Source organism: Marmota marmota, unplaced genomic scaffold, assembly GCF_001458135.2.
Source record: "Marmota marmota marmota unplaced genomic scaffold, marMar, whole genome shotgun sequence".
Lineage (NCBI taxonomy): Eukaryota > Metazoa > Chordata > Mammalia > Rodentia > Sciuridae > Marmota > Marmota marmota.
In genome coordinates this window covers 260,623-268,747 of record NW_026006215.1, presented here as the reverse complement: position 1 = coordinate 268,747, position 8,125 = coordinate 260,623, and positions in this window count along the sequence as shown.

The window sequence follows — 8,125 nt, the reverse complement described above, 5'->3', positions numbered from 1 at the left end:
TGCATTTTTTTAAGTTTACTTTTTAGTTGTAGATAAATGCAATACCTTTATTTATTTGGTGCTGTGTATTGTACACAGTATATCACAAATGCAAGGCAGGTGCTCCACCACTGAGCCACCACCCCAGTTGGACACATGTACATCTTTTTGATACAATATAATAACTTGATACATATAGTGATAAAATGGTGTAATTAGTATCTTGCCTTATAATTTCTAATTTTTTACCACACTTTCTTTCTTTTAGTAAATATGAATCAAAGCATAAATTGTTGTACGTATACAATAGAACATCAGAACTAGTCACACCTACTTGTGTTTGTGCACATTTTAAAATTTACCTACAACTGTAGTTTCCAAATGTTCAGCACATTTTTTACATATTCAAAAAATGTCAAATTATTCCAGACATAAAGAAAGTGTTGCCTGTAATCTCAGCAGCTTGGGAGGCTAAGGCAGGAGAATCTCAATTCAAATCCAGCCTCAGCAACTTAGCAAGGTCCTAAGCAAAGTAGAGAGACCCTGTCTCAAAGTAAAAATGAATGAATAAATAAAAGGGCTAGGGATGTGTCTTAGTTACCAAGCACCCCTTGCTTCCATCCCTGGTGCAAAGATAATGGATAAATTAATTAAATAAATGAAATATGTAAACTGTTTTTCTACAGAAAAATATGGATCAATATCAAAACACTTTGTTTAACAAAAAAAGTAGACATCATGGTGTATACCATGAGGGGCTGGGATTGTGCCTCAGTGGAAGGGTGTTCACCTAGCACATGCGAGGCACTGGGTTAAAACCTCACTGCCACATGTAAATGAAATAAATATAATGTGTCCACCTGCAACTAGAAAATTAATATTTTAAAAAGTGTTCATCATGTGTTTTTAGTCTAAAATGTTTGATAAGTGATTAAATTAATATGTTGATCAAAATCAAACAAACCTCCAGATGGTCAAGGCAGTTGAGAATTATACAAGATTTTTTTTTTTCATTTGTTAATATGACTCTCATGCTGAGAGTGTTGAATCCTTCAGAAGAGGAAAAGTTGCTGGTTGGGTTTGGTTCCAGGTAAAATGTTGGAATGTTCACCTGGTTTGATACTGTAGCTAGTGGATCCATGGTTACTTTGCAGAGTACTGTGGTGAATAAATTTCAGCCTTGGAGGAGCTGACATTCCCTGTGGATATTGAATTTAGACTAAAAAATGACATGCTTAGTGAGGTGGGGCTCTGGAGTTATTTTTTACCAAAAACCACAACTCAGTTTTTATAACATCCGTAGAAGATGTAGATAGGCCTACCCATCATTACTTTATTTTTGAGTTTCTTATTTTCACTCAGAATTGCTCCAACAGTTAGAAGTTGACTTGTAGGTAAGATGTGAAAAGCAATGTGAATAAAAGTAAAAACCCCTGTATAGATAAAGAAAAATGCAAACTCATCAACAAGCTGAATGCTGCTTAAAAGAGTGTGAATGGACTGTCATTCTTAGAGAATGGCAGGATGGAGAAAGTGCTTTTCATTATTCCCAGCCTTATAAGTTCTTACAGAAAAAATGAAGATCACCAAGTCAATGCTAATGGAGGAATAACACTCCCTGCTACATGGACTAAGTGAGCAAATATCCAAATATCAAAGATGTGGTGATGGATATGTTAAACATACTGACACTTATTAGAGGTCAGAAAAGTTACATTACAAAGAGGTTGTTTCAAACCTTCAAAAAAGACAAGTTCTATGCACTGGTGGTTGTTTGGGCTCTCTCTCATCCAGTGAGAAGGTCCACAGTACAGTGTAGAAGAGACTGTGGCTGTGAAGTCACTAATCAAGACCTCCAGAGACCATGCAGAAAGCAGGTCTCATTTTATTGTGCAGATACCATGTATATATACTCAGGCATTAGCTAAGCAGATTGCAGGCAACCACCAATACGATTTCTGGCCAACTCTTCATGCAGTGACCAATCAAGAAGTGGGCCATTTAGCAAGAGCAAGGAATGCAAAACACCGCCTCATGTCCAGGGCTGTGCCTATGGGTAAGCGGTTTGCCACTCACACACCTAGCATGGGGGAGTTGTTCACCAATCAAACACCTTTAACATATGCCATATATGCAGTACTCCATGCACTTGTCTTCACAGATGGTCTCTGAGACATCACTGTGGCCTTGCCTCTTCTATGTTTATTGAGGTGCAAAGTTATGCCCATACCTGTGGTCTCTTTCAGAAGAAATAATTGTGGTCAGGTGATGCAGGGGTGTATCAATCTCATGAACAGAAGTTTTGCTACTTTCACATGGGGACACAGCATCAAGTAGGCTTATAAATAATTGATGCTTGAATTATCCTTTGACTTGTATTCTTTATCAGAGAGCATTGAGTTATCATGCTCTGGTAGTAAAATCTCATCTATCTGGAAGTAAGATAAATAGTATGGAGTTAAAATGATTGTTAGTTAGATGAACTGGGAACAGACCAGTGCTACTTGACCCATGTTGGAGGTTAATATTAATGGCAAAAATATAAATATTTTGTAAATAATATGCTATTAATTTTAAATGAATGATTTGTAATTTATTTTCTCTATATATTACAATTATAAAATGCATGATTTCCTCAGTAGTTTTAGTAGCCAATGACAATATTGTTTTTCTAGAGTTGTTATCCCAATGTTCACAACTCCTAAGTTAAAGCAACACTTTCCTCTAAGATTATATGATTGAAGAAAAGGGGGGCAACAGATGTCCTTTAAGATACAGTTTAATATTTCTTAGGGGCCAGTCATTTCTCTCTTAATATAATAGTGGATAATACTAAGATATAACAATATGTGCATTCATTGGTGGTGGATTTTTTTTACTACATGATTACTGCAGGGAGATATTTCAGCTCAAAAGAAACTGGGGAACATCCACATCACTTTGCCTCATTCCAGTGTCTCAGCACCTGATACCTCTCACTGTTAGTGAATGGTCTCTGAAAGTTTCTCTCACATGCTCATGATGTTATTCCCAGAATTGATATGTTTAGGCCTGAATGGTGACTCCTATTTGGGGAATGAGCACACAGTGGTTATTATCATGGTGAAATGGAACAGCAATTGTGAGTGCCTGCATGACAGGTGGCACAGTGATGGAAGAGGAGTGTATTTGAATGGGGAAGTTTAATGCAATTTTAGGGGAGGAGATTTGAGAGAGCAACATTTAACTGGAGTTTAAACAACAAGGGCAGTGGAAGTCATAAAGATCTGCAGTTGAGGGCAAGCAGGGCTTTAGCTATAAATGGGATGGGTCTTCCAGGGGGAAGGTTATTGTCACAGAGCTTTCCAGCAAGTTGTTAATTTCACAGAATAATACACTGGGACCAATAATGGAAAGTTCATTCAAGATTCATTTTTCATACCAAAAAACTCTTCCATGGTGACATACCTAATTTTGTCCTCTCACATATCGTGCAGAATCTCCATGCTACTGTTTTTATAAACATAGACCTTTTGAGAAGTGTCTGTTCATATCCTTGGCTCATTTATTAATTGGACTATTATTTTGTTTGTTTGTTTTTTTGTTTTTAGCTTTTTTCAGTTTTTTATATACCCAAGAGATTGTGTTCTATCTGATGTGTGAAGGGTAAAACTTTGCTCCCAATATGTAAGCTCTCTATTCACCTCACAGATTGTTTCTTTTGCTAAAAAACATTTGGTTTGAATCCACCCCATGTATTAATTTTTCATTACAATTCTTGTGGTATAGGATTCTTATTAAGAAATTTAAGGCCTAATCCTACATGATGAAGATTACAAGCTACTTTTTTTTCTATTAGATACAGGGTCTCTGGTTTTATTCCTAAGTCCATGATCCATTTTGAATTGATCATGGTGAGATATAGGGATTTAATTTAATTTTATATATGAATTTTGAGCTTTCCCAGCACCATTTATTGAAGAGGCTATCTTTTCTTCAATGCATGTTTTGGCACCTTTGTCTAATATAATTGTAATTTTGTAGGTTATTCTGTGTCCTGTATTCTGTACCCTTTTTCTACCTGTCTTTTTTGGTGTCAATATCATGCTGGTTTTGTTTCTATTGCTCTGTAGTATAGTTTAATGTCAGGTATAGTAATGCCACCTTTTCCAATCTTCCTGTTAAGGATTGCTTTAGTTATTCTCGGTCTCTTATATTTTCAGATGAATTTCATGACTGCTCTTTCTATTTCTATGAGTAATGTCATTGGGATTTTGATCAGAATTTCATTAAATCTTTACAGTGCTTTTGGTAGTATTGTCATTTTGATAATATTTATTCTGCCTATCCAAGAGAAAGCTAGATCTTTCTATCTTATAAGGTCTTCTTTAATTTCTTTCTTTAGGGTTCTGTAGTTTTCATTGTATAGATTTTTCACCTCTCTCATTAAGTTGATTCCCAAGTATTTTATTTATTTGTTTGTTTTTAGGCTATTGTAAATTGAATAGTTTTTCTTATTTCCCTTTCTGAATATATGTCACAGATATATAGAAATGCCTTTGGATTATGGGTGTTGATTTTATATCATGCTACTTAGCTGAATTCATTAACTAGTTCTAAAAGTTTGCTGGTGGAATATTTTGGGTCTTCTAGGTAAAGAATTATATTATCAGCAAATAGTGTCAATGTGAGTTCTTATTTTCTCATGTGTCTCCCTTTAATTTCTTTTGTCTAATTGCTCTGGCCAGTATTTCAAAAACTATGTTGAATATAAGTGTTTAAAGAGGGCATCCCTGTCTTGTTCTAGTTTTTAGAGGGAATGCCTTTAATTTACCTTACTTAGAATGATTGTGGCTGGGGGCTAAGAATAGATAGCCTTTATGATGTTGAGATATGTTTCTGTTATTCCTAAATTTTCTAGTGTTTTGAACTTGAAGAGGTGCTTGTATTTTGTCAAAAGCTTTTTCTGAATCTATTTAGATGACAATATGATTCTTATCTTTAAGTCAATTGATGTGATGAATTACATTTATTGCTTTCTATATGTTGAATCCTGTTTTCATTCCTGAGATGAATACCACTTGATCATGGTGCACAATCTTTTCAATATGTTTTTTTGTTTTTTGATTTGCAATAATTTTATTGAGAATTTTTGCATCTGCATTCATTGGACATATACATTGAAGTTTTCCCTTCTTTGATATCTCTTTGTCTAGTTTTAGAATCAGGATGATATTGTCTTCATACAATGTGTTTGGAAGTGTTCTCTCTTTTTTCTATTTCAAAAAAATTGTTTGAGAAGTATTGGGGTTAATTCTTCTTTAAAGATCTACTAGAATTCTGTTGTGTAGCCATCCAGTCCTGGGCTTTCTTGGTTAGTAGGCTTCTAATGGTTTCTTTTATTTCATTTTTTGAAACCAATTTGTTTAAATTGTGTGTATCATCTTGATTCCAATTGGGCAAATCATATGACTATAGAAATTTGTTGATGCCTTTGATAGTTTCTATTTTATTGGAGGACAAATTTTCAAATAATCTCTAATTATCTTCTGAGTTTCTATAGTGTCTGTTGAGATATTTCTTTTTAAATTACGTATGTTAGTAATTTGAGTTTTTTCTCTTCTTCTCTTTATTAGCATGGTTAAGAGTCTGTGAATATTATTTATTTTTTAAAATAACCATCTTTTTGTTCTGTCAACTTTTCAATCATTACTTTTGTTCAATTCCATTGACTTCAGCTCTAATATTAATTATTTCCTGTCTTCTACTTCTTTGGGTGTAAACTTGTTCTTCTTTTCCTAGGGATTTGAGATATAAAGTTAAATCATTTTTTAGCTTTATCTTTTTTAAGGAATAAACTATATGCAATGAACTTTCTTCTCAGAACTGCCTTCATAGTGTCCCGGATAATTCAATATGTTGTATCTATGTTCTCATTTATCTCTAATTTTTTGTATTCTCCTTCTAATATCTTCTGCAACTTATTGTTCAGGAAGCAGCATATTATTTTTTCTCCAGGTGTTGGATTAGCTTTTATATGTTATTTGATGATTGATTTTTAATTTCATTACATTATGTCTCAGGAGAAGCCAGGAGTCTGGATTCTTAAAATGTAAAATACTCTGATTTTAACCAAGATAGAATGTTCTGAGTGGGCCAACCCTCAGGGAGCTCAGATGGTCTTGGAACATTAGTTTATCCTGGGTCCAGAATCTGCAGAATGCCATCTCCAGAAGGACCCCCTACCCTCTCTCTGCCAGGCTCTTTCTCAGTTCTGTCTGTCTTTGGGGAACCTGCCTCTCCAGGTCCTCTCTAGATTCTGCTGTTGTTTTGAGGAAATCTAGCCTCTCCTCTAGGTGACAGTCCTGTAGAAAAACACCCATGATCCTTACAGCTCCTGCTTAAGACTCCTTGAGAAGAAATCAAACCACAGACTCCTTCCTCAGGCAAACCCAGTATGTCCCCTCCTGCCTGATTCTGAACTTCTCTCCCACCTGATCACTCCAGCCTTACTTCTTTTCCTCAATGCACCAGGCTAAGGTTCTCTTCTTCTTAAAACTCCTTTATTTTGAAGAAATGTTGGATGTGAGAAGAAATCACAGAAATAGTACAGAGAGCCCCAAACACCTTCCTCTGCCTCCATGAGGCTGATTCCTAAAGGGAAATGGGCAAAGGCCTCCTGGAGTAGGTGGCCCTTCAGCTCGGAGCCGAGTGATGAGAAGGAGCCAACTACTGTATGTAAAGACCCATGGAGAGATCAGGCAGTGCAAAGGACTTATGGCTTCCTCCTTGTTCCTGGTTTGACTGGCAGAGGGCTGGTGACATGAGGACTGTTCAATAGGAGCAGTAGAGCAGGCTCCTCATCAGAGGTCAGAGCCAGCATCTCCACCCAGGACAATATTTGAGAAGATCAAATTAATGGCAAAAGATTTTACATGAAAAGCTAGATTTATGATTTTGAAAATCTACTGAAGGGGCGGAGTGGTGTCAGCCAGTCCTTTTGGCCAAATCAGGCACCTGTGTCTTGTACAGAGGGGAACAGCTCCCAGGCCACTCGACTCTTTTGAACTCATCCAGCCTGCTGATGCCCTCAGCTGTGCCTGTGATACCTGCTGCTCAGTGACTCTGAGTTCCTCTTTCCAGGGTGAGCCCCATGGGGTGGTGGGAAACCATACCACAGAGGCCACTGGAGTGTAGGGGAGGGGCCAGGCTCCTGCCAGACTGCCTGAGCTCAAGTCCAGGCCCCACTCCACCCAGTTGTGTGACACTGAAGGTTGCTTACCCTCTCTGAGCCTCAGCTTCCACATCAAATGGAGCAAGTAATAGTACCAGTTTTTGTTGGGAGGATTCCTTGGGTCTGGTACTGCACAGGGCTGTGGCAGAGTGTGCCATGTGAATGGGGAGGAATCTGAAGCATTGCCCCTGGGGCATCCACAGTAGGAGGCTCCCTGCTAGGCTTGGGTATGTAAACATAACACAGTGCACCTGCATTCACTGCACTTGCCAGAGAGGCACAAGCAAGAAGCACATGTGGGGAAGGGGATGCGTTATCTCCCAACCCTTGCCCACATGACTTTCCCTGGCCTGAATGAGGGGCTTTGGATCTGGTCCTACCATCTCTATGTTGGTGGAATTTGGCAAGTATTTCATTGCTGGGCCCCCACCATTGGCCCCAGGATCCACCAGAAGGGGGGTAGGCATGGCTTCTAGTACTGGACCCCTCCATGTCCAGGGAAAGCGGGGATGGAGATGTAAGCAAGGTTCGGGTCTAAGAGGATTGCTTCCTGAGGCACAGACAGGCAGTTAAACCTGGAACGATTTGAGTACCCTACAGAAGGACAGACCCCTCCTGCATTTCCACCAATGGAGCGGTGTTAGGCAGGGAGTGGGCAGGTCCAGCGATGGCTCCATGGATGTGATTTGACAGACAAAATGTTGAGCACAAAGTGCCATCACAGACAGCCACAGGGCAATGCTGTTTATATGAAGCACAAAAGTCTAAAAACAAACATTTGACAACACCAGGAAACATTACCATGTAACAAAAATTAATGCAGAAGTCCCCTGGGGTCAGCAGGGAGCACATTTATGAGGACAGTTTCCCAGGTCAGTGGTTGGAACCTGTGTTGCCATTGTGTCCCACACAACTCCTGTTAATCTTAGGTAT